At 41.1% G+C, this 27,900-nt stretch overlaps 1 protein-coding gene across 9 annotated transcripts in view; it reads left to right on the forward strand.

The window, feature by feature from the left end:
* The window catches only part of TIAM1 (TIAM Rac1 associated GEF 1), a 528,333-nt gene that overhangs the window by 480,183 nt on the left and 20,250 nt on the right, over nt 1–27,900 (forward strand). For 5 of the 9 annotated variants that reach the window (XR_012514869.1, XR_012514870.1, XR_012514872.1 and 2 more), the window contains exons 30-34: nt 4,675–4,810; nt 9,846–9,957; nt 16,698–16,821; nt 22,448–22,672; nt 27,751–27,853. The gene's annotated coding sequence lies outside the window, so the exon portion shown is untranslated. Of the gene's footprint in view, nt 1–4,674; nt 4,811–9,845; nt 9,958–16,697; nt 16,822–21,845; nt 22,031–22,447; nt 22,673–27,750; nt 27,854–27,900 lie in introns of those variants that run through there. The other 4 variants (XR_012514871.1, XR_012514877.1, XR_012514875.1 and 1 more) reach the window with 4 other exon arrangements.

Consider the following 27,900-nt stretch of genomic DNA (forward strand, 5'->3'; position numbering starts at 1 on the left):
AAGAAAGCACTGTTTAAGCTATAAAGTGCCATGCACATCTCAAACATTGAATATCCTTGCTAACGGCTTGGGTGGATTCTGCCTCTGGGTAAGAGGAATGTGACTTGACCATTGTTTCCAGCAGGACGTGAAGCAATGTCCTTACCTAGTTAATGCTGTGTTTGGTACATGCTGCTCCTCTTCTCCCATGTCAACAAAGCTATTATTTTATACACCATTTCTCTGAAGCCTGGAAGATTGGCTAGAGATGCTGACAGGAGGCAAGATTAAACTACCAACTTTGAGCTGAAAGATTGGTGACTCTACAACACAGTAGCCAGGACCAGGATGATGTCATAGAAAATATAGAAAACCGAACCACAGATAAAATTCATGTTTTGGTTTGTTCTTTCACTTTATCTTGTGTTAACTTTAAAACCAAATACTGATGAGAATCATCACTCAAATGACTGTTGGCTTTTCAGGCTGTTCTCACAGAAAACCTCAGGAGTTGCTTCTGTTCTTGGGGTCTGTGCTGCTTTGTGTCTCAAATCAAGTCAATTGCAAGTGAAAAAAAGGTCCATAAACTCAAATTGCAAAGCAAGGACACATCTATCTCACTTCACTAAAAAGCTGAGGGGTTCCAGGGGTGTTTTGGGATGCTGCCTTGATGTCTCTGTTCTCAACTCTGCTCTTTTCTGTGCTGACTCGGATCTCAGCCCGATGTCCCTCTGTGGTCTCAAGAGAGCTCCTGACATTCCCCCTTAATCCCCTGTCCTCTCTTCCCACCAGTTTCAGCAAGAATCCCTTACTGGGTCTTCTGCTGGCACTGAAGGGTTGTTATCTGCAGAACGACATGTAAGTAAAACTTTTCAGAAGATGCTGTTGTATTGCGGTAGTGTTGCTAATGTGTACGGGCCTGTGTGTATGGCACGGCAGGCCATGGAAGAAGACATGATTAATAGTGGTTTGAGCTGTTTGCTAAAAACCAGGTGTATTCGTTTTCTGTGGTTTCTGTCACAAATTATCACAAACTATGTAGCTTAGAACAGAAACTTATTCTCTCAGCGTTCTGGAGGCCAGGAGTCTGAAATGGCAGCGTCATCAGGGCTATATCCCTTCTAGAAGCTCTGGAAGACGTTCCATCCATTGCCCCACTGGCTTCTGGTTGCTGTCGGCATTCTTGGGCTTGCGGTTGCATCTCGCTGGTCTCCACCTCCATGGTTACATTGCTTCCTCCTATTCTCTGTGCCTTCCCCTCTTCTGTCTGTCTCAAATCTCCCTCTGCCCTCTGTTTATGAGGACACTTGTCATTGAATATAGAGCCCACCTAATTATCCAGGATCGTCTTATCTCAAGATTCTTAATTACAACTGCAAAGATACTTTTCCCCAATGAATGAACGTTTCCAGGGTTTGGGAATTAGGATGGGGATGTATCTTTTTTATTTTTATTTATTTTTTTGAGACATGGTCTGTCACCCAAGCTGGAGTGCAGTGGTGTGACCAAAGCTCACTGTAGGCTTGAACTTTTGGTCTCAAGAGATCCTTCTGCCTCAACCTACCTAGTAGCTAGTACTATAAGCATGCAACACCATACTTGGCTAATTTTTTTTTTTTTTGTAAAGATAGGGTCTTGCTGTGTTGTCCAGGTTGATCTTGAATTCCTGGGCTCAAATGATCCTTCACACATTGGCTTCCTAAAGTGCTGGGACTACTGGCATGAGCCACCACACCTGGCCCTGTTTTGGGGACCACCATTCCACTTATTATACCATACCATGATATGTATAAATGTTCTCCTGAAATTCTCTCTAGGTTTTGAATATTTTTCTCTGGTTGCTTATGCTCTAGTTTAAAGTCATGTTTTCAAAGCCAGTTTCTACAGCAGACCTGTAAGAGATCTAAACTCTATACTCTGAATCCTCAAGTGGAGGTTAGGGGCACAAATTGAGGCAGTGAGAGGAACTGATTTGGAATTGTGATTGCTGAGGAGGGGTAGAAGGGCCTGAAGGATGGTGGGGAGCGGACTCCAGAGAGTGCAATTTACTGGCTCCTAAGACAGGCTCTTGCTTGAGACCGTTCCTTACAGACCCCGCCTCGCCCACAGGCTGATATTAAGAAACCACGTGTGATAACCTTTTCAGACTCTCCAGGGAGACTTAGCTTTCTGGAACAGCACAAAGCTCATACAAACCCATCTCCTATCAGTGTTTGCGTATGAGGTTGCCTATTTCATTAATAATAAACTATATTTTTTCTCATCCCAGGTAGGACATCATTTCCTAAGAGTTCCTCATCTTACTGGTTGAAAGATAATTCATGAGTTCCATGTTTATCTCGTGAATATGATGCCATGTTGCAAAGAAACAGGTCTTGTGCATTTCATTTTAATGTAGCCACTAGTTTTGGCCCAACTGTACTCTGATCATGGCTGTGATCACCGTAGCTGCTTTTCCCAGCACCCAGTGGTCTGTGATAATTAGCAAGCGCATCTGGAAAGTTCTAGAACTGCTTGAAAATGGAAGGGCCACGTGATATCATTCTGCAACTACAGGAGAGATGTGAGAATTAAGGCAGGGCTGGACCTGATTCCTCATGCACTCTCTGTCTTTGGAAATCAACCCCTGAGTCACAGAGAGTTGAAAGTTTCACACTTGTCTATAGCCTTTGGGTGAGCCAGGTCTCACGATGAGAGCTTTGCACAGTTAGTGCAGAAGTGCAAATAGGGAATGTAGTTTCCCTCAGTTGCACTGGGCTACCACGATATGCTCTTGGAAGAACCCTGGGGCTGTCTTCACCCTTCCCACCATCTTGTTCACTTCCAGGTTTTCAAGGTCACCAGGACCTTTGTCTTCTTCTACATGGAAGACAGAAGTCTGATTATCTTTCTATTGGTCTCTGCCTCCGTTCTTCATGCCACCGGCAAGATTATCTTCTAAAACTCTGTACACAAGTCATTCCTCAGGAGATAAAACTTCCCTGCTTACCTCACTGTCACCTAATAATGTCCCAAATCTACAGCCCAGCTCTGAAGACCCTCTTGGGTTTGGGGGTCATCTACCACTTAAAAATATCTTTTTCTTTTCTCCTTAATCAACCCTCAACTCTTCCACATCTTTAGCTCTTTCTGCCACTTTGAATGACCTTCACCTAACTGTATTGCCAGCTTCCTTATTGGTGATGGGAGTAGTATCCTTAACTCTCCCAGACAGAGTGGTAGGTTAAATGGACAATTTCATGGAAAGTTTCTAGGACAGCACCTGATGCAGTAGGTGATCACAGAATGATTACATACCCTCCGTCTTTGGGTATTACTTATTGCAAGCTCTCCCTCATGGTTTAGCTTGAGAGCTGCTGCTTTTCTGATGCTGTCTCTCCAGCCTTCAGAATGAACTTAGCCCTATACCTAAACACCTAGCCTTCCTGACACCTAGATTTTAGTCCTGTTAGACTTTAGACTTACAGAACTGTAGGACAATAAATCTGTGTCATTGTAAGCCACTAAGTTTGTGGCAGTTTGTTGTAGTGGCAATAGAAAACTGGGGGTGGTGGTGGTGTTGAAGTATTAACTTTTGGGTTACTTGTAGTTAATTAGTTAAATATAGTATTTATATTTAATATAGTCTTTTATAAATATATTTATATAGTATAAATATATACTATAAATATAATATAAATATATACTATATAATATATATAGTATATATTATATAGTATATTAAATATATTTATATAGTATTTATATTAAATATAATATTTATATAGAGCTTCTCCTCTGTGTCAGGCACAAAGGTGAATCCATAGTCTCTTTCCCCTTGGAGACTGCAGTCTGGGGAAGCAATTATTCTAGCAAGTTCTACAGTTCATAGCTGTATCAAATAGCCTGTTTTACTTGTTGTTTAGGATATTTTGGTTAGGATATTTCTTTTTCTCCATGTGAGTTTTTTTTTTTTTCACTAAGAAGTCATTTCTAATTTAAACCATTGAGCACTTTGCATTTATCATGTGGAAGGCATGATAAATGGATGCTAGGGAGATAAAGATTCTCTTCAAGGGGCTTCCAATCTATTAGTAAAATTGGAAAGCATCTAAAATAGACAACTAACTCTACAGGGTAGTGTATGATTTTTAATAGAATGAGATTAGGCCAGAAGCAGAACCCAGGACTCCTGGAGTCTCCCTTCAGCTGCCAGCCTCTGCCCTAGATAGATACCATGTACAGAGCCCTGCAGATAAGGAATTCTTTATTACCTACAGACCTAGTTTTTCTGGAGACTCCAACGCTGCTGCTTGTCTGAATCATGCCCAGCTTCAAGGGCTCCCTGTATCCCTGTAAATTTAGACTTAGACTAGAGGTAGATCAAGGTTATACCAAATGCTGATCTTGACCTGATAAATTTAACTTATAGCCTACGCCACACACAAGAGAAGGCAATCCTTTTAAATCTTTTTAAAAGCAGATCATTCACCTCATTTTCACTCCTCCAGCTGAGCATCTTCCTCCTGTGCCCTGTCAGCTCTGTGCCCCAATTATATCTCTGTTCTTCAAAATATTCCTGGTCCGTCTGGCAGGGTCCAAGGACATTTTTAAAAAAGTTGTCTAAACAGGAGGAGAGAAGCCTTGGGATTTCCCTAGAGGTCAGAGTGTGTGACCAGCCATGCTAAGTGCCTCAAGTGACTCTTGCAATTTCAGGGGATTCATGGATCCCAGGGGAGGGCTACACCATGAAGTCAGCGGGTCACAGAGCCTTTCATGGAGGAAGGGAATGACATGTGCCTCAAAGGACGTGGAGGATTTAACTGAAGAAAGGGGAGAGAGCGTTTTCCAGGTAGGCACCTGGGGTAAATAAATGGGAAAGTGGGAATCTGTAGTGTGTAGGGTCCAGAACCCATTTAGAACTAACTTCATGCATGCATTTCTAGTTACCTGATTTGAGCCTGTCTTAAAATATGACTGGTATTTATAGGATACCGCTATAGCTGAAGTTCTTGGAGTAAAAGCAATTGTATTGCGAAATCTGGGAAGCCCAGGGCAGGGATATGTTCTTAATCCTTTTTAATAGGAAGTCCCTGAGGAAACACAGCTGTCTGAGCCCCATATTCACCTGCAGATTAAATGAGACAGGTATTAATTGACAGTTTCTCTTGTCCTTGGTTAAGAAGCCCATTCCATAGAAGAATGTAATGAAACATCTGCAAGATGGCACAGCTTGCGGTGGTTTACTCTGATTACACTGTTTATGTGCAAAGAGAAAAACAAGCAGCATAAGATAATGTAGGTAGGCTTCAATCCCAGGAATTTATTATTTGAGCAATCTGCTTAAAACCTGTTCCTAATAGTGAAAGAGTAGATGATCCCTCTTTAAAAAAATGTGCAGATTTTTCTTTGTACACAATTCGAATTAAACCCCAATAAATTTATCTGTATTGGGTATGGAAGAGCATGGAATGGCAGAGCATAAGCTGTCATGGTCTTAGGTACAATGCTGAGTAATTAGTTAATTAAGTATTGATATAGACAGAGTCCCTAACTGGGATATTCCATAAATTATGGAGAGTCTTGGAAGATGCCGTTTAGATCACGTATAAAGATTTATTGTACGTATTTTTTTTTTTTTTTAGCACATGTGGAATACCGCAATTAGTGTGTCGTTCTTCTGTGTCTGCCATACTTTCTACTTTTTTTTTTGGACAGGGTTTCACTCTGTCATCCAGCTGGAGTGCAGTGGGGGGATCTTGGCTTACTGCAACCTCTGCCTCCCGGGGTCAAGAGATTCTGGTGCCTCAGCCTACTGAGTAGCTGGGACTACTGGTGCATGCCACAACATCCAGCTAATTTTTATATATATTTTTGGTGGAGACAGGGTTTTACCATATTGCCCAGGCCGGTCTCAAACTTCTGACCTCGAGTGATCCACCCACCTCAGCCTCCCAAAATTCGGAAATTACAAGCATGAGCCACTGCACCTGGCCACATTTTCTAGTTTTCTTGTGCTTCCTGCTGAATTAAAATCTCTTTTAGTGGATGATGCAACCTTAGCTATTACCATTCATTGTCATCTCAGATGGGATTGGCTGACAATGGCAAATTGATGATGAAAGTCACATCCTGTAAACACAGGTGGAAGGAGGCGCAAGCAGCCAGGAAAGAGAGACCAAGGGAGCCAACGTCACAATTTGGCCCAGGGCAGTGAATTGTCTAACTGGGGCCCTATGTATCCCATCAAAGCTTGGACGGTCAGCTCAGGCACTTTGGTTGCTGGCAACAGAAGCTACCTTAAGCTAATAATAAAAAGAGAAAATAAAGAAATGTACTGGGAGGATATGGGATAGCACACAGAACTGAAGAAAGATTAATAAATAATCAATAAGTGGGACAAGAATGGGGGCAGAGTCAGAAGAATAATGGACAGTGTCTGTGAGCATCACTTTTGGGATAAATCTTCTCCAAGTGTTTTCTATCCTTGAAGTTTGCTGCACAAAATCTGAATCCTTGCTGGGAGCAGGGAGAATCTGATCTAGTTTTTCACCCTTGAATCAAGAAAGGGGAGGGACACTAAATGACAGCTCCATCAACACCACCAGCTAGGAGGGTAGTGCTTCTTCACAAGAGGGCAGGGCATTGCCCCTAAATCAAGTGAGATGGGCTTTGGGCTTCTTGTAACAATAGATGTCATATCCAGGTAGCCAGAAGTTTTATAATGCTTTCTAAATGTGAGGAGAAAATTTTTTTGTATTTACTTTCCATATAAATGTCAAGGCTTTCAAAGAACTTTTGTCGAGACTTAAACATAGGGACACTTGTAAACTGGGTAATAAAAACTCAAGAAGAGGGGACAACTGGTAGAGACTGCAGATGAGTCTAAAGTCCCCTTTGGAGATTCATGACTTTATTTTCATTCAGAAATAATTAAAAAGATACGTGATATACAATGATCTCAGAATTTCTAAGAGGAATTTATGTAAGATTGTACATAAAGTCAATAGAATATGGTGGAGAAAGCTTGGACTTTTGAGTTGGAGGAGTTTATAAACTAAGATTTTTTTTTCCCAATTCTTTCCTTTATCATATGGAAATAACCACATCTCTTAGGGTTGTTATAAAGTACCTGAAGCTCTTGGTATATATTAAGCCTTAATAAATGCTAGCTTTCTTCTCTCCCACTGTATATTTATGTATATGTTCCTCTTTATATATGAAGCATATATAGTAACATAGTTTTCCTTTCCCTATAATGAGCTGAAAACAAATTCTCTTCTCCTCAAGTCTATTTTTCTTCTTTGGAGCTGATATTGGTAACAGGGGTACACAGCAGACAAGCTTGTCCCTATCCTGTGGTCTGTATTACACGATGCAATCATTTTTCCCCTGGTGGTAGATGAGGCAATTTATATCTCTGGTTGTCTTAAACCTCTCCTACAGCAACAGTCAGCTATAGTTTAAAGTCAAAATGAAATCCTCTGTGGACTTGAATCAGCTAGGAGCAAGGCCATCAAGTTGGAGTGGTTGATTTAGCGAAGTAAAAGAAGAAAAAAGTCTTAGAACACCTACATTACAATGAATGGTAATAGTATGTCATTCATGACAACTTCAATATTCTCAAATATTTTGTTTTATTTGCTCAACCAATTTCTCATATTGAAATGGCTTGATGGGGTGAATCTTCCTACATTTTATTTTAAATGGGGCTGAAAGTAGAAACTGTTGTAGAAATAAACAACAAGTTGTTTAAGGAGACATCTAGAGGGAGAAGCAGCAAATAATCTTGGAACATGTAGGCGAAAGAGCAAGTCATCTTGCAAAATATGGTAAGAAAAATCTGCCATCCCTGATCCAGCCCAAGGGAAAGAGTAATCCAGGGTACCCAGAATACAGAAAAAGAGCTTCAAAGTCGACCAGAACAAAATGGGTTCCAGTCTTGCCACTTTCTAGTAGCTGGTGAACTTTGGAAACGTGTCTTAGCCTCCCTGAATTTCATTGTTATCTGTAGAATAAGGCTAAAAAAATCTCCATTTAATTCCTGTGAGGATGAAATGAGAATGTAAAGCACTTCGGGGTGGTTGGAACATACAAGACATTTGATAAATGATGTTATGTTATTGCTTAATATATTTAATACAATGTATATTCTAAGATATATATTAAAATATGCATGCATTAAGATTTGACCTGATAAATGAAAAATGATGCTTTATTACGTGAGAGTTAATACTCATAACAATTTTGAATAGGAATCATATTATATTAATTCTTACATAAAAATGCTGAAATTTGAGGAGATACAGAATAAGAAAAAAACATGGATTTGGGGTCAGAAAGTTTTCAGTTTCTTCTGCTTGGTGGCTGAGATGTTTGAATAAGTCACTATAACTTACTAAATTTCAGTGTCTTTATCCATACAGAGGGGATAATACCACTTACGTTTTAGAGTTTTGGGAGGATTATAAAACAACTAATGAATATTGCCTGGCATGTGGTAAACCAAAAATACCTGTTCTCTTCCCTTTTTGTATTGTTCTGAGACTAACACAATCCCTATATATATCTCATAGTCACCTTAGAATACAGACAGAATATAGAGTCTCAAAATCTCACAGATAGCATATAGTATATTGGAATCATCAGACATAAAATTTAAAAGTGAACCTGGCGAATATTTAAACTCTACTAACTGATACATTCGGGCTTCTGACGTGTCCCTGGTAAGAAAGTTGCTAGGTAATTTCTGTAGTATTAGGGCCTTACTACCTTAGAACAGAGAGGTCTTTCCCTTGAGGCAATTTTAATTGTCAGAAAGTTCTTAATACTGAACTGAAATCTCCTCCTGGCAATTTTCCTTCGATGGTTATAGTTTTAGATGCTGATCATCTTCACATCACAGCCCTTCGTGTATTTTGAGTCTGCTACTTTAGAACAGTACCTGACCAATGGTAGGCACTCAGCAAATGTTTCCTCAGTGAATGAATGAGTGGATGAATGGGACAAGAAATGAGAATCATTTAACAGTGTTAGTGCTTTACTGCCTATGCTTGGAACATTAGCACAATTTCTTTTGCACAAAATGGTAATACATTGTGTCAGTCATGGCACAATAAAGACAGTAGAACCATTATGAGTTTTATAGAGTAAGAGATTTATCATAGGAATAAGGCCTTATACCATTATGGATGGGGTTGCAGAAGTGTGGTTTACAAGCGGGGGTTGGAGGATCAGAGAAATGTCTATAACCTGCCTTCTGAAATGCTAGTGCAAGTGGACAATGGGCAGAGTTCACAAAGGAATATGAGGAGGCAGGGACATCAACTGGGGAGTGAAAATGGGAAGAAGACTGGGAACGAAAGGAAATAAAAGTTGATCCAGCTGGAGCAAGGAGATTTTGGGATGATTTGGATGCTGGTGTGTTCTGAAGATACCTGTCTCCCTGGCCTTGCAGACCACACTTTGTTCCTCTTGACCCAAGAATGTCCAGCATGGCCTCTGAGACTGTATGGCTAGAGTGTCCAGGTAATAAACTGAGAGAGTCTCACACAGTTTAGATGATATGGTTTGGCTGTGTCCCCACCCAAATCTCATATTGAACTTTCTAGATATCCTCATATCTTGTGGGGGAGATAACTGAATGATGGGGGTGGGTTTTTTCTCATGCTGTTCTCATAATAGTGAATAAGACTCATGAGATCTGATGGTCTTATGAAGGACAATTCTTTTGTACACACTCTCTTGCCTGCTGCCATGTAAGACGTTCCTTTGTTTCTCCTTTGCCTTCTGCCTTGATTGTGAAGCCTCCCCAGCCAACTGGAACTGTGAGTCCATTAGACCTCTTTTTCTTTACAAATTACCCAGTTTCTGCTATTTTTTCTTAGCAGGATGAAAATGGACTAATACACTAGACCTCACTGTGCATGAGGCAGAGCAGAGAAAAGTCACTTAGATTTTCCCGGTACCTTCATTCTATGTCCTGTTTTTCTACTGGAGGTGAGTTGCAGCATTCTGGGACAGAGCTAATGAACCTAAGGCAAACTTGATTGGGTTTGGAGGAAGTCAGTTGTGGATGCCAACTCCAGTTGCCTCTTACACCTGGTACCAGGACATTGCAACCCACCCACCAATAAAAATTATTCCCAAGGAGAAAGAAGCTGAGGAACAGAGGCTTGAATTGACTGAGTTTGATATTCAGTCGTTACATTTTAAAATGGTAGCAAATTGAGTTTAACTTGAATGACAAGATTAGGTGTTTCAATCGTCAAAGAAAAATGAGTTCTCAAGAGCCAAGTTGATTTTAGTTAAAGTTTTCTCTCCCTCAGTAGATGCTCAGAGTCATTTACAAGAATCCTCCTCTTTCCTTCCTCTCTCAAATAAACATTAGTACCTTAAGGCTATAATGCTGAGGGGAAACACAGCACCTACAATGGTCATGTGAGCTCAGCTGAGGTGGCAGGGAAGAACTACAGACATGAAATTGATAGAATTACAAAAATTAAAATGCAGTGACATTTAAAAATATGAAACTACCCATGAAAAATAATTTTTGCAGTTATAGACCAAAAGATAATTTTTTTCAAGGATGAATGGCATCTGGAAAAAAGCACTGACAATTTAAAAATGAAAACTAAAAATTACTTTGTTAGCAACATTTTATAGGTTTTTTTTTTTAAAGTGGACTTAAACATATTTTTATTTGACACTCTGATAATTTCAATTATTTGCTCCTTGGGCAATTCATTAGGTAACTTTGAATGAATTTTCAATACGGAAGCCTTCACTTACTTATGGAAAAACAGCCTTTTATGTAGGGCATGGTATAACCTCAGTTACTGATCTATATGAACAATTAAAGTTATTTAGAGCATGTTAGCTAATGACATGGAAATGCAGAAATCCTAGCTGCTGAGCTAGAGGAGGGTCTCTTGTTGTGACTGTGTTTTCTCAGTCCAATTCATGCATTCCTCTGAGTTTCTCTAACTGAATCCGTTTATTATTTTTCTGAATTGAACTAGTTTTCTTCTGATAATTTCTTATGAGTGTTTGAATCACCTTTCAGGCAAAATGCAGTGAATCATGATGTTTTAAGTACCCTAAGAATACGAATTTTCTAGAAAGTGGAGAAGCTGAATGGTTCGGGGATAATATGGTTTGACCATGTCTCCACCCAAATCTCATCTTGAATTGTAGCTTCCATAATTCCCATGTGTCATGAGAGGGACCTGGTGGGAGGTGATTAAATCATGGGGGTGGGTCTATCCCATGCTGTTCTCATGATAGTGAAAAGGAGTCATGAGATCTGATGGTTTTATGAAGAGGAGTTTCCCTGAACAAACCCTCTTTGCCTCCCTCCATACATGTAAGATGTGCCTTTGCTCCCCCTTGCCTTCCACCATGTTTGTGAGGCTTCCCTAGCCATGTGGAACTGTGAGTTCATTAAGCCTGTTTTTCTTTATAAATTACTCAGTGTGTCTTTATTAGCAGCATGAGAATGAACAAGGGACATTTAGGCACTGACAACCCTCACACCCTGGAAGAGAATGGAGCCTTGCTAGTGCTAACTTGGGTTCAAGAAGCAGGAGAGCTTGATATTTGTAAAAATTTTGTTAAAGGGTAGTGCACAGATTTTAATGTACCTCACTTATTTTAATGTAAATGCTTCCAAATGATGATATATCAGCCATGTATATTAAAAGGGCAGTGGCTTGGCAGTTTTCCACCAAGACCTTACCTTGAGCCAAAAAGGTCAATGGTGGCTACATGTCCTCCATTAAACATTTTGAGGGTGAAGAATTTCACATCAATTTCTGCCCTGCATGGCCACTATGCTTTTAATAGGGTTTGTGACCTTGCTGAAGTAGTGTAGGAATGGAATGTAATCTCACAGTGGAGTGTGAATTTGTGGTTACTCCCCATCAATGTATATAGCCCACCAGAATAATCTATAAAATTTTGGAAAGAAATTTAATTTTCCTTTGCAGAAAGAAGCCTTTTTAAGAATAGGTAGGTTCTATGCTTTTGGGGCTAAATGTTCAACATGATCCAAGGATGTTGGGTATCTCTGGAAGTAACTTGTTTTTTCATGGTTGGCTCAACTCCAGTAGTGCAAAGAGACTTTCAATTTAGTGGGATAAATTATTTTGAGATCAAGAAGGAAGAACTGGTATAAATATCATGATGATGAACTGAATTGTGTCCCTTCAAAATTTGTATGTTGAAGCCTTAACCTCCATTGTGATTATATTTAGAGATTGGGTTTTTAGGAGGCAATTAAGGTTAGGTGAGGTCATAAGGGTGGGGCCCTAAGCTGATAGGATTAGTGTCCTTATAAGAAGAGAGAGAGAGAGACCGGCTGAGAATTTTGAGTTATGCCTGTAATCCTAGCACTTTGGGAGGCTGAGATGGGCAGATTGCCTGAGCTCAGAAGTTAGAGACCAGCCTGGACAACATGATGAAATCCTGTCTCTACTAAAATACAAAAAATTAGGTGGGCATGGTGGTACATGCTTGTAGTCCCAGCTACTCGAGAGGTTGAGGCAGGAGAATTGCTTGAACCCTGGAGGCAGAGGTTGTAGTGAACCGAGATTGTGCCACTGCACTCCAGCCTGGGTGACAGGCTGAGATCCTGTCTTAAAGAAAAAGAAGGTGGCTATCTGCAAGCCAAGAGAAGAGGCCTCAGAATGAGACATACATTGCTGGCACCTTAATCTTGGACTTCTCAGCCTCTAGGATGGCGATAAATTTCTGTTGTCTAAGCTACCCAGTCTGTGGCATTTTGTTATGGCAACCTAAGCAGACTAATACAATTACTGAGCACCAACTTAAATACTTCTTGAGTCTCACAAGCTATATATGCTTGCTGGGTTAAATTTATTGAGTCAGATGTTTTATACACACACACACACACACACACACACACACACACACACACACACACCCCATACCAGTATTCACCTTTAGAAGTGGGGATGGTGTGGGCATGATGGCATGCGCCTGTAGTCTCAGCTACTCAGGAGGCTGAAGCTGGAGAATTGCTTGAACCCGGAAGGCGGAGGTTGTAGTGAGCCGCCGAGATGGTGCCACTGCATTCCAGCCTGGGCAACAGAGTGAGACTATGTCTCAAAAAAAAAATAAATAAAAGTGGGCATGATGGTTAAACCATATCAAAGTTCTGGGGTGCTATCAGAGTGTTCCGCAGTCACTGGTCAGGTTACCTGATTTCATCCTTTAGTGACATCCCACAATAAAGTTACACGGGCCTATACATTGTTGAAATACCTGACAAAGTAATCTATTTCTCTCTAGTTCATAGATTTCTTAACCTTCGGTTTACAGGTAGACTTCATGGTTTTATACATTTCATAAAATTTTATGCTAAATATACCTATGTGCATTTTCAGAGGAGAGGATTCATAGCTTTGAAATTCCGGACTCTAAGGTTAAGACCCATGATTTCAGACCAAGGTGTGGTGGAGATCATTTTTTTTCCTCCCTGAGACAGAGTCTTGCTCTGTTGCCCAGGCTGGAGTGCAGTGGCTCAATCTCGGTTCACTGCAATCTCTGCCTCCCAACTTCAAGCAATTCTCCTTCCTCAGCCTCCTGAGTAGCTGGGATTACAGGCACCTGCCACCATGCCTGGCTGATTTTTGTATTTTTAGTAGAGACAGCTTTCACCATGTTGGTCCAGCTGGTCCTGAACTCCTGACCTTGTGATCCACCTACTTTGGACTCCCAAAGTGCTGGGATTATGGGTGTGAGCCATCGTGCCAGGCTGGAGATCTTATAAATAGTGAGGAGTAGCTCCGGGTTAAAGTGATGATCTGGGCATGATCTCTCAGGTCTGACCAAAGGCATTTGCAAGGCTTTTCCTGGCCAGTCTCATCGGAGAAAGCTGTCTTCCCCACATTGCAATCTCTGGAGGAGGGAGGTGAAGTCAAGGATTTGGGTTCCCCCACCCTTATTCCTCATATGCTTAGGGATAGCTGCATTCATGGTCCAGGCACCTCCATTCGGGGTCTTCGTAATCTGTAGCCCTGCAGGGTGGGGGCCACTTTTCAGGTATGTCCACCAAGATACTCCTTACAGGGGACTTTGACTAAGACTCTTCTCCTCATTGGGTGCTCTGGCCCCGTACTTTTTAACTCTCGTTCTTCCCTCTCCCTCCCTTTTCTTTTTCTTTGTCGCTTGCCTTCAATCTCATGGTAAATTAATGAAAGTTTGGTTGCTTCTTCCAGTTTGGCTTGTTGTCCCACTTGATCATTTTGGGATCTGGCAGCTCAACATGAACCGAGGAACTTTAAGAGGACTCTCCTCCTCTGGAAGGTCACACTAAAATAATCATTTAAGGGAGATCTTTACAGAAGAACGTGACTATCTCAAAGACATGGTCAATTCCAAGGAGCCTCAAAACGACTCATGTTCTTAATAATTTATGTGGATTCTTCTTTACTAGGCCAGTAGTCTAATTTTAGTTCTATTTGGCATTGGGAAACTGGTGAACATACTCCATCAAATTCTGGCTTTTTCTTCCAAATGTTCCACCAGGGTCACCTGTGGCCTCTGGTGTTAGACTATCCATCTATAATTATAGCACAAAATTGCTCATTAGAATGGATCCCAGGCTTACACAATAGGCTCAGAGAACAGTCACACCTGCCCTATGTTAGGAACCCTCACTCAGGCTTATACACGTTTATTTCTCCCAGTAATTTTTATGAATCTATTGGTCATTTTGCAATTCTCTTGGAACCAAGGTCTTACTACTTCTATGTAACTGAGTTGGATGGGAAGGCGAGGGCAGGGCATTGACATGTGTTGAACAATGACCTTTAAGAACGATGAAAGGTGCTTTTGTAAACCTTATCTCTTGCGATGCTTCCGTGAGGGTCACTTTGTAGAAGAGGATATGTATTCACAGTTTAAGTGACGTGCCCAAGGGGGCAGGTGGTGGCCTTGGGATATGATTGCAAAGTCTGTGTCCTTCACCCTCACCACAGCATTTCCCTGGACTGGGATCTGCTCTGTCTAACTCACCATTGTCTACTGAAGACATCCATGATGTAATAAGACTGTTATATTAACATTTGTATTAGTCTGTTCAGGCTGTGATAATAAAACACCATAGATTGGGTGGCTTAAGCAACAGAAATTTATTTTCTCACAGTTCAGGAGGCTGGAACTCCAAAATCAAAGCCAGCAGGATTGTTTTATTCATGAGGCCTCTCTCCTTGGCTGGCAGCTGGCCACCACCTTGCTGTGAACTCACGTGGTCTTCTCTCTGTGTGCGCACATTCCTAGCATCTCTCGTGTGCCCAAATTTCCTCTTTTTATATGGACTTAACTTAGATTTTGTTAGGTCCCACCCTACCAACAACATTTAACCTAAACATTTCTTTCAAGGCCCTATCTCCAGATACGATCACATTCTTGGGTCCTGGAGGTTAGGGCTTCAACATATGAATTTGGGAAGGCCGGAATTCAGCCCATAACAATGTTCTTATGTCCAGAGTTGGGCTCTGGGCTGTGTAGGACCCAGTATCATCCTTAGGGCACAGTGGGACCCAACAAAAATCACAAATTCCCATCTCCTTGCCTACAAGCCTTCCATGCTGGGAAATTTTATTAAAATTGACGAACAGGCTGGGTGTGTCGGCTCACGCCTCCAATCCTAGCACTTTGGGAGACTGTGGCAGCCAGATCGCTTGAACCTAGGAGTTTGAGACCAACCTGGGCAACAAGGCAAGACCCCATGTCTACAAAAAATACAAAAATTATCCAGGCACGGTGGTGCGTGCCTGTAGTCTCAGCTACTTGGGAGGCTGAGGCAGGAGAATTGCTTGAGCCTGGGAGGTCAAGGCTGCAGTAAGCCAAGATTGCGCCACTGCACTCCAACCTGGGTGACAGAGTGAGACTCTATCTCAAATCAACAAAAGAAAAATTGGCAGAGAAGGTACACTGTGAGAGGAAGAGTAAGTGGCAGCTGATGGAACCACTTCCTCTTTCCCTCATCCTTCAGCTGCCTCTCTCAGATGCTTACTCATGGGTTACTCCTTCACTCATTTATCAGGTCCCCTACTGTGGCAAGGCTGTGTGAGGGGCTGAGCACATACCAGCAATCCCTGCTTGCAAGGAGCCCCCACTTCCTGTGGGAGAGCTGGGGGATAAGGAATACACAAAGCACCCTCTGGGAGAAGAACTGAGAGTGGTGGGCGCGGGACCTGTTTGAGGGTGGGTGGTTGGGTACGCCTTCTTGAGGTGATGACCTTCAGGCTGAGACCTGAACAGTGAGAAGCAGCAGCCTCTTGGAAAGTCGATGGAAGAGTTTCCAGACAGAAAGAATAGCATGTGCAAAGTCTTTTGGGAAGAAAGGAATGTTGGAGACACTGAGAAGAGACCTGGGTGGCTGGAGATGAGTGAAGGGGATGGGAAAGGGAGAGCAGCAGGGTGGAGGAAAAAGCAGGGAAGGAGGCCTGGAGACTGTAGGCTCCGAGGTCCTCAAACTGAGAGTTACAACCCTTCTACGAAGGCCATTCGAGAGCTGAGCTTCAGGCGGAGCTGAGGCTTTCTAGGGCAGATTAGACCTCGCTTGCATAATCATATTTGAGGGACGTACTGAAGGACGTCCTTATCCAGAAACTATTGCTCTCACAAGTACAATCGTTCGTGTCTGTTGGTGGTGCCTGTCATTCCTATCATGAAAGAATCCTTTTTTCAAGTACCTTTGCTTTGTCTAGGAAGAGACTCCTGCTGAAGTACAGATAACCCTGGCAGCATATCCCAGGACACAGACTGCACAAACTAGTTTATCAGATCATCCCACCTTGACAGTTAGACAGGAGCAGCTTGTTGGAGAATGAGGTATGCTTTTGGCTCTGCCTGTATTATTTCCGGCTCTGAAATTGCCCCCTGTTAACAACATTGCCTATCCTTTTCCTTGAGTATTTCTCTTATTGTCTTTTTCCTGAGTCCCCACCCTCATCCAGCCACCTTTCCTCAGACTGCAGGTCCCTCTGCAATGTCCCAGTCCCTTCACTGCTTCCTGCTGTTATTTACCTCTGTACACAGCCAGGACTCTTCCTTGCCCTCTTTTTTGCCCCAAACTTCTCACCTTGGGGGCTTCCACTCCCCCCATCATGCGGACTCTGGATCATTGTCACTCAGATCATCTGCTTTTTCCGTTGTGACTCTGTGGCTTCTGAGACTCACTGAAGAAAGCGATCTCATAGCCTCGATGATTGGTCATGAGATTCCCCCCACTGTCGCACCGTTCCAGCTGCACCACTGTCCTTCTAAATTCTAGCTCATTGTTTAACACGTGTCTCATCTCTAGGCTTCATGGTCATATGCAGAGAAGTAGCTGAGCTTTGGTGTCACAAGCCTGGGTTTGAAACCCACTTTACTTCTTACTCACAGCTGTGTGGTCTTGGTCAAGTTATTTAGCTTATCAGAACTTTAGATTCCTCATTTAAACAGATTTAACAAAACAGATTTAATAAAACTTTTATGGGCTGGGTCAAGTGGCTCACCCCCTGTAATCCCAGCATTTTGGGAGGCTGAGGTGGGTGGATCACTTGAGGTCAGGAGTTTGAGACCAGTCTAGGCAACATGGTGAAACCCCATCTCTTCTAAAAATACAAAAAATCGTGGGCACCTGTAATTCCAGCTACTGGGAGGCTGTAGCAGGAGAATTGCTTGAGCCTGGGAGGCAGAGGTTGCTGTGAGTCAAGTTCACACACTACACTCCAGCCTGGGTGACAGAGCAAGACCCTGTCTTAAAAACAAAAAACAAAACAAAAACAAAAAACTTGTCACCTGTGTAAGTTTGAATGCAATTGGTTGTGCAATGCTTATTATTGAGATTAGCCTGATAATAAAGGATCAAGAAATGTAGATTATTTCCCTCTTTTCCCTCTAGTGCTCAAAGAGCAGATGCTACATTCACATAAAAACTAGGTCCCAGGGCACATTATCACAGTCTTTTCAGAGGAAGCCAGACCAAGCCCTGGCTGTGAATACCTTGGGATCACCAGTGCCAGAGGAGAAGGTGGTCACGTGAGCTTCTTCCTTGATGTAGTAACCTTGCTCTCTGGAGTGGTGTCTTATCTGAAATCACAGCTCATTTTGCAGCCTCATAAATTCAAGGAACACTGCTAGATTTGCCTCTTCCTTTGTCCAAAGGCAAAGTTCATGTTGTATTTAATGAGGACTAAAGTGGGATCAGGAATAAGCAACCTGCAAGATATATGTGTGACAACTAGTAGATATATTTCAGTATAATTCTACTGTCTGGAGAAGAAAATAGCAGCAGGATCATGACAGTCACCACAAAAGGAAAAGTAATTAAAGGCATTGACTAGAAAATGATTTCAATGTAATCAGGTTGCTCATGATGCACAGGGCAGAAACATTAATTTAAGGGACATTTGTCCATTTCTTCTGGGTGGAAGAAATGTATTAATTGTATTTTTGTCAAAGACAAAATACAATTAAAATAATGTAGGCAGCCTTTTGTGATAGTCACATGGTCAACTCTAAATTACTTTTGAATGCATGCAGAGACAAGATTGAAGAGAAAGCTTGAAAATAGTTTGCATTAAGCAAGTGATTATTTAGTACCTACTATATACCTTGAGTAAGTTCTGGGTTAGAGCATGCAAGGATGCTGAAGGAAAACCCTATGGAAGTACCCAGCAGATGGCCTTGAGCTTACTTGCTGCTGCAGTCAGAAGATATTTGGGACCAGAAAAAACCCATGGACACCTGAGAAACGCTGGTGAAAGTTATTTTTTTTTTTTAAGATAGAGTCTCACTCTGTTGTCCAGGTGGCATCTCCACTCTCTGCAACCTCCACCACCTGGGTTCAAGCAATTGTCCTGCCTCAGCCTCCTGAGTAGCTGGGATTACAGGCGCATGCCACCATGCTAATATTCGTATTTTTAGTAGAGATGGGGTTTCCTCATGTTGGTCAGGCTGGTCTTGAACTTCTGATCTCAAGTGATCTGCCTGCCTCAGCCTCCCAAAGTGCTGAGATTATAAAGGCATGAGCCATTGCGCCCAGCCTGGTGAAAGGTTTTGAATTGGGTTTCAGACTAGAGGGTGATCTTTGTTTCTTTAAGGAGCTAAGAAGGAAGCTCAAATACCCCTTATACCTGTGGGACAGTTTTAAGAAACACACTTTCAGGTAGCTTTGAATTTAAAGGGCATATACAGAGTGTTTCCTTGAGCATTTTAGCCTTATAAAAGCCAGAGAATGTATTCATAGTTGATAAAGTATAATGAAGGAAGAATATAATAATGATGATGATAATGATGACAGTGTGAACATAATGAAGTTCATTTACTGAGCTCTCATCACATGCCAGACGTTTGGCTGCACACACTTCTGAGAACAATTCATTCAGTCCTTACAACACAGTTTTAGATTCTTGGACCCTCAGTGTCTTCAGCTGTAACTTCTCCCTTAACTTCATGTGATGGCTAATTTCATGTGTCAACTTGCCTGGGCTAAGGGATGCCCAGATAACCGAGAAAATGCTATTTCTGTGTTGTCTGTGAGGGGTTTCCAGAAGAAATTAACATTTGAATCAGTCTGAGTTAAAGAATCACCCTCACCAATGTGGGCAGACATCACCCAATACTTTGAGGCTTTGAATAGAATGAAAAGGCAGAGGAAGGGCAAATTTGCTCTATTCGAGCTGGGAATCCACTGTCTTCTGTCTCAAGGACCAAGGACATCAGAGCTCTTGGTACTTGCGGCTTTGGATGTAGCCTGATGTACCATTGGCTTCTCTGGGTCTCAGGCCTTTGGACTTGGACTGAACTACACCACCAGCTTTTTTGCTTCTCCAACTTGCAGATGGCATATGATGGGACTTTTTGACTTCTAGAGTTGCATGGGACAATTTCCATAATAAACCTCTCTCTGTCTCATATGTATATATGTGTATATATATTCCATTTTTCTGTTTCTCTGGAGAACCCTGTCTAATTGGACACTTCATTAGACCTCTGTTTTCCCATCTGAAAAGTGAGGACAGTAATTTTTGCCTCTAGAGTTGTTGCAAAGATTACATGAGACAATGGACCCAAAGCCCATAGCACAGTATCTGTTACTAAGCATTCACTAGAAACTGTATTTATGTTTGTGACTATTATAGGAAAATGTCTTTAGGCGTGTGTCCAAGGGCTGTATTCAGCTGTGTCTCTCATGCCTCCCCGAAGGCTGTGGCATGGCCAGGTGGCTTCCAATCTGTACTCAATTGTTACTGTACAGACTTTATTAGTGGCAGTCCCTTAGGTACCAAGGCAAATAGGCCACTGCTTAGAAGAATCTCATGTTTTGTGACCCCCCCTGACATTTATTACCCTATGAGAGTGGGTAATGCTCTGGGCCTGAGGGAATCCCATAAATGCTTTTAGAAGTCCCAGTATTCTGATACCTTTCCAGCCTTCTCCTGCTTTCACTGTTCTCAGCCCCTTGGCAACCCACATCCCCAAAACAAGAGGAGGGAAATTTTCTGATACGTTTCTCTATTAGTGTTATCTGGAGAAATGGAACCAACAGGATGTATATATGTAGAAAGAGATTTATTGCAATAAATCAGTTCATGCAATTACGGAGGCTGAGTAGTCGCAATATCTGCAGGGTGAGTTGGTAGGCTGGAGACCCAGGGGAGCTGATGGTTTGGTTCCTGTCTGAATCTAAAGGCCTGAGAACCAGGAGAGCCTGTGTTGTGGCACCAACCCAAAGGCCGTCAGGCTGAGCACTCAGGAAGAGCCTGTGGTTCAGTGTGAATCTGAAGGCAGGAAAAAACCCATGTCAGTCAAAAGGCAGTCAGGCAGGAGAGATTCCCTCCTACTTGGGAGAGAGGTGGCTTTTTTGCTCTATTTAGACCTTCAGCTGATTGGATGAGGTCCACTGACGCTAGGGAGGGCAATTGCTTTACTTAGTCCATTGGTTTAAATGTTAATCTCATCCAAAGCACTTTCACAGAAACACCAGGAAAAATACTTAACAAAATAGCAAGCACCCCATGGCCCAGTCAGTTTGCCAAATAAAAGTAACCATCATAATTTTGGTTCTCATCAATCTTGAAGCCCCCTTCCTCACCCTCCAGTAAACTGGCATTTTGTCCAAAGCTTCTAAGTTATTTAAAGTTTTACACACCAGTGAGGGTGAGTTTTTAATCTAAGGGGTAGGAAGGGAAGAATAGGGTGAGGAGGGAATGGCAGAAGTAATTAGAAGTAATTGTCATAATTGCTTCTTGTTAAACCCAGCTAATTGGTAGAAAGTAACAAGGAGAAGGCCATTGCAAATACATGGGCACTCTGTTCAGCTCCAGATGAAGATATCAGAGCAGAGAATGGGAACATTTCTACAAGCCAGTTACATGATGATCTGTTCATTATCCTTCCTTATCAGTAACCCTCGGCCTCTTGCAGCTTCAGACTTCTGCAATCTTGTTAGTTTTTCCAACCTGCTCCAAATCCAATTCAATATATTCTGGGTCATTCCTGATCCTTAAGTTATGCTATTTTCCTCTCTGTCTTCCAACGATTACCACCCTTTAATGCACAGTTCAAATTCTGTCTTCCCCGTGATGCGTTCTGTGACTATTCCAGTCCTTAGTCTTCCATTTGCTCTGTATTCTTTTCTTCTTGCCTTTTTCTGTACACTGACAGCTGCTTATATGACGTGTGTTACTAGTGGCTCCTCTGCCTGGTTATTTCCCCAGCAGGAGAGTAAAAAACTTTACAACAAAGCTCTGTTTCTTGTGTACCTTCTTCAGCACCAAGAACAGTCCCAGGAATAGAGTTGCTAATTGACACTTATGAACAATCAGTGACTCTAACATGTAAGCCAAATTGTATCATTCCTCTAGGAAAAACTCTCTAATGACTTCTCATCTTGTAAGAAGAGCTAAAGGTCTATAACAGACAACACAAGACAGCTTGATTGGATCCCGTGTCTCTTCTTTTCTTGTCTCCATAATTCTCCACCTTGCTCACTGGAGCATCACCTAAATTGTCTTCCAGGAAGACCTCTCAAGTGTAAAGGTTTCCAGGTACTGTAAAGGCAAATACAAATACAAACAAGAGGCTGGGCACGGTGGCTCATGCCTGTAATTCCAGCACTTTGGGAGACCAAGGCTGGTGGATCACCTGAGTTCAGGAGTCCAAGACCAGCCTGGCCAATATGGGGAAACCCCATCTCCACTAAAAATACAAAAAAGTAGCTGAGTGTGGTGGTGAGTGCCTGTAATCCCAGCTACTTGGGAGGCTGAGGCAGGAGAATCGCCTGAACTCAGAAGGCAGAGGTTGCAGTGAGTGGAGATCCTGCCACTGCACTCCAGCCTGGGCAACAAGAGCAAGATTCCGTCTCAAAAAAAAAAAAAAAAAAAAAAGAAGCGTCAAAGATACCTCCCTTTTCTTAGAGCATTTACTTTAGAAAATTTGCCATTGTAAATTCTCTCTTACTTCGCAGGTTTCTTGATCTCAAACTACCTTCTATTATTGGGATATAAGAAGTTAATTTTTTCTTTTGAATCAAACCAATTGGAAAACACAGATGGTCACTGCAATTACCCAATGAATCTAGGATGAGCCACGTGTGACAAATGGTGCTGCCAAGTCTCTCATGGAGGCGTAGGTGTTGTTTATCCTGAGAACATGTATGTAACAGGCTGTATCTGCTTGGCTATATAAAAAGGTGAGACTTCTTTCTGTCTTCACGATTTCTTCATGGGTCACCTGAGATATGCACCACATTCTGGTCTAACGTTTATTCAGTAATGAAATCGTTTTCTTCCGCTTCTTCCTCTGAGGGAGGTTTTCTGAGCTTCATTCTTCAAAAAGAAAATATCATATTTAAGTACTTTTAATTTTACATATTTTTATAAATTATAGTTTAAGTTTTCCTTAGAGAACAGAAGATAGAATCTTAGAATTTGGAAAACAACTTTTTAAAACCTATTTGCTGATTGTGTTAGGAATTTAGTGAGGCAGAGAGGCCTGCCTGCCTATCTGTGGCTGTGGAGTCAGATGGGTAGAGCTGCTACTCAGATGTCAGTCTCTTTAGGAGAGTACTTTTTAAAAAGAAGAAGATTACAAAAATGAAAAATATGGTATTACTTAGCAAAAATCACACCCACAACTCTTGTCCCTAGTGGTATTTCCTATGTGAACACTGCATAAAGAAAAAAGTCTAGCAGTCAGACCTAAGAGCCATCAAAATTTCATAAACGACATTGAATAAAAGGCTAGTAATGTGTAATGAAACAAAATTTTGCCATTTGGTTTTTTCTCTCTCTTAAAAAATAAATGTGATCCTGTTGTGCTGTCAGCTCCGCTTTGTTGGATTTATACAGTAAGTGTACTTCTTCTATTACTTCACTAACTGAAATAACAAAGATAAAGGGGCAAAAGTCATGGGATTGGGAAGGACAGGTCTTATTTACAGTTGTACCTCCAGCTCTGAGCATAGGGCCTGGGATGCATTAGTTGGGCATTAAATATTTGTGAAATGAATACATTAAGAATCAGATACTGTGAAGGGGCTGTAATGAAAGAACAATTTTAGGTGACAAAATTGGAGCTGATTGCTGCTCTGATGTCTGATTATGGAGCTTTAACTATGATGGTCAAAGCAAGAGGGCTTTGAAGACAGCATAATCATCCTGTGGAATCCAAACTGCACAGAAATCAAATGAAAATAGCTTTAATTAGTGTCAGGAATTGTCCTATAGTTTTAAGAAGAATGAGATACTTTTCATGCAATTAAATCTACACCGTGAGAAGTCTTAACATGAAAGCTGTATTTTTTTTTGAGATGGGGTCTCACTTTGTTGCCTAGGCTGGGTGCGGTGGCAAGATTTCAGCTCACTGTCACCTTTTCTGTTTTATTGTGGTAAGAACACTTGAAATGAACTCTACCCTTCTAACAACTTTCTGAGTCAGCAATACATTATTGTCAACTACAAGTGCCACACTGCATAGCTGACCTCTAGCGCCTGATCACCTTGCTTGACTGAAACTTTATGCCCCTTGGTCAGTAACTCCCCATTTCCCCCTCAAGCCATTCTCCTGCCTCAGCCTCCCAAGTGTCTGGGATTACAGGTGCCTGCCACTGCGCCCAGCTAATTTTTTAATTTTTAGTAGGGACTGGGTTTCACTGTGTTGGCCAGGCTGGTCTGGAACTCCTGACCTTGTGATCCACCTGCCTCCGCCTCCCAAAGTGCTGGGATTACAAGTGTGAGCCTCCGCACCCAGCCCAACTCTTTTATTTCAATAAACTAATTTTAATAGTAGAGCAGCTTTGGTTAAAAAAATTTTTTTTCTATTTTATTCTGGTAAGAACATTTGACATGAGATCTACCCTCCTAACAATTTTCTGAGTCAACAATACATTATTGTCAACTACAGGTTCCACACTGCATAGCTGATCTCTAGAGCCTGTTCACCTTGCTTGACTGAAACTTCATGCCCCTTGGTCAGTAACTCCCCATTTCCCCCTTCACCCAGCCCCCAGTAACTGCTACTCTACTCTTTGATTCTACAAATTTGACTCTTTTAGATACCTTATATAAAGTGGAATTGTGCAGTGTTTGTATTTCTGTGGCTGGTATGTTTCACTTGGTTTCATTTCTATTGACTCATTTCACAGAACGAGACCCAAGCTTCCGGGGTCTGTGTGTGTGCATTCACCATTGAATATTCTGTGCTCATGAGAATGCCCGGCACGTATAAGGCAGACAAGAATATCTGTGGATTAAGAAACTTGCCTATTGGTGTTATAATATAAAATCAGTTTTAATCTGTCCAGTGCTTATCTAAAATGTCATCTAATTTTGGGATAATGGTGTTCTTTTACAGCTCTCCACCCTCCTCTCACCCCATTTCCTCTTATACACACATGTACACACTCTGGTCAAACATCTCTCACCTTACGTGTAATTTATTTTTATCCCAGCAGCTGACAAAAAAACCCTCAACAGTGGCACTCCATATATATACCTTTAGAGAGTCAAGCAGAATGCCTTGCATTTTGTCAAGAAATATAGATAAAAAATTATTTGCTTTTAAGGCAAGCTACAGAGTGGGAAACAATATTTGCCACATAACTGGAAAACAAACAAAATTTGCCACGTAACTTGCACACTTGGACTTCACCATAAACAACCTAATGTCTATCAACATTATAACGGAAAAATAAATTGCAGCATATTCTTACAGTGGAATATAACACAGCAATGACAATGGCCAGACTGGTGCTATAGGCAACAACCTGGCTGAACCTCACAATCATAATGTGGAATGAAAGAACCCAGGCATAATAGAATAAACACCATACGAGCCCATTTATTTAAGTTTTTGGAGAAGAAAAATGAGATTATAGGGTTAGAAGTCAGGATGGTGGTTACTTTTGGGAAGATAGTATTCATGGGAAGGCTTGAGGGTGGCTTCTGAGGTGCTGGCAATTTTCCATGTTTTGATTTGGAAGTGGTTATATGGAGGTTCTTTCTAAGTCATTAAATTTATGCGGTGTGTATTTTTCAGCATGTTTGTTATATTCCAATTTAAAATTTGTTTAAAAATTGACAATATTCCATGACTTTAAAAGTGCCATCTAGGAGCAGATAATTCAGCTGGTTCAAACATTTTTGAGGACCTACTATGTATTCCATGCTGGTGGCTAGGATATATGGAGATTTCAAATGAATAAACACATTGCTTTTGGTGTCAAGAAACTCAAAATATAGCATCCCTTAATAGAGGCATAGGTGGGGAAGGGAGGTCTGAGAGGTGGGTGGTGAGTTTCTGTTTCAAAATTTAGGAGAAGATTAGGGAAGTTTCTCCTAATGTGTCTAAGCCCCAACTTTAGGATATATACATGTTATTAATATTGTTAGTCACAAATCTAATCATATCTGCAAGAATAAGACCTAAAAAAAGTTAAACAGTAACCACAAAGAAAATCAAGTAAAAAACATGAATTAAGAAACTTGCTTACCTGTGGGTCTCTCCCTTTAGCTTATGTAGGAAGCTCAATGGGCCCTGAGTATATTTGCTGAGTGTGCTGTGGGTGATATGAGTAGGAGATATGTATGATGAATAGAGAAAACAAATCTAGCTCAATTTTGACAAAACTTCAAAGGGAATTTTGATGCCTAAAAATTGTTCTAGATGATTTTTGAAAATTATATAATAGGCTAAATTATTCTTTTGAATTCGTGAGAAAATGTGCTGATAGGAAGACGCAAATATATTAACAAAAATGTTGTTTGCCATTCCTTTAATTAATTTATCTACTCTATTAAAATAGTTTGGATAAGTAGAGATATACAGTTAATAATATTGTTTGTGTTTCTCAAAGATATTTTAGTTAGGCAACAATATTCTTGATTTCATATGAAGTCTTCAGCATTTCAATAGTGTTGTCTGATGTGCTTGGGATAGCTGATAGATATTAAACATTCCTCATGCTAATGAATATGTCTGAAAAATATATATGGAAAAACAATGACTTGAGAACTAAGAGTTACTCATGAGGGTGATAAACATAGTGATCAGCACAAATCTTGGCCAGGCAGTTGCTTTTATAACCCCATTGGCAGCTAGTATCTTCTATTTGACAGAAATAATATACCACATATGAACCTCTTGGCAAATTCAACTTTCCCCAAATGCCTGCTGAGATTTATCTTGCACAGAATGGATTAAACTTTCAAGGCTTAGAAAAAAAAAAGTACATTCATCCTCAACTCACCAGCTAAACAGAAAACCAAGCTCACATCTTACAAGAAAGGAAACCTTTAAGAATCATTCTGATGACCTAGAGAGAGATGACATTCTATACCACCCATGATGCCAGGTCTAGAGGCTTTAAAAACACCTGTTTGTGCTGGAACATAATTAGCACTAATCCTATGTGGCAAAATAAGCTGGGGTATGGTAAGGTTTAGAATATTTGTTAAGAATAATTTTTTGTTGTTGCTTAAAATTAGTATTTTTTTAATTTTTGTTTTATTTTTTGAGAGAGATCTCACTCTGTCACTTAGGCTGGAGTGCAGTAGCATGATCTTGGCTCACTGCAACCTCTGCCTCCTGGGCTCAAGTGATTCTCATGCCTCAGCCTCCCGAGTAGCTGGGACTATAGGCACGTACTGCCATGCCTGGCTAATTTTTGTATTTTTGGGAGAAACAGGGTTTCACCATGTTGCCTAGACTGGTCTTGAACCCCTGAACTCAAGCAATTCACCTGCTTCAGCCTCAAAAAGTGATAGGATTACAGGCATGAGCCACTGTACCCAGCCAAAATTAGTATTTTTTAAATTAAACTTTGGGTGACTACTATCTGGAAGGTGCTTGGAAGTAGTAAAACAAAACAAAATTTCTGTGCATTTTGTAAATGTCCCTGATTTTTGGCTATTTTCTTATCTATTATTAGTTGTCTATAAATGATAAATATCTATAAATAAAGAAGTAAGCTTTTTTCTAGTTCCTCTATAATGTCTAATTTGTTTTGTAGGTAATTTGAAAGAGTTGAATCTCAGTTGACTTCAGATCAAGAAATATTTGAGTTTATGAGTTGGAATAATGTTTCGGTATTGATCAGGGTAATAGAGCCTATGCTGCAGTAACAAGAAGACCCTCAAATCTTAGGCTTAACCCAGTAAAGTTATTTATGACTCTTGTCTAAGTCTTAGTGAGTCAGTTCTCCCTGGAGCTCTCTACAGTGACTCCGGGATCTGGGCTGCTATGTCTTATACCTCTGCTCTCTCGTTCCAGCTACACCTGAAAGGAGAGAACAGAACATGGAGAAAACATACCTGCCTTTGACTGCTTTGGATGAGATGAAACACATCAGTTCTGCTCCCGTTCTCATCGGCAAGTATTCAATCTTACATCTCTATGTGCCCCAAAAGGGGAGAATTGGTG

This window comes from Saimiri boliviensis, chromosome 18 (genome assembly GCF_048565385.1).
Source record: "Saimiri boliviensis isolate mSaiBol1 chromosome 18, mSaiBol1.pri, whole genome shotgun sequence".
Lineage (NCBI taxonomy): Eukaryota > Metazoa > Chordata > Mammalia > Primates > Cebidae > Saimiri > Saimiri boliviensis.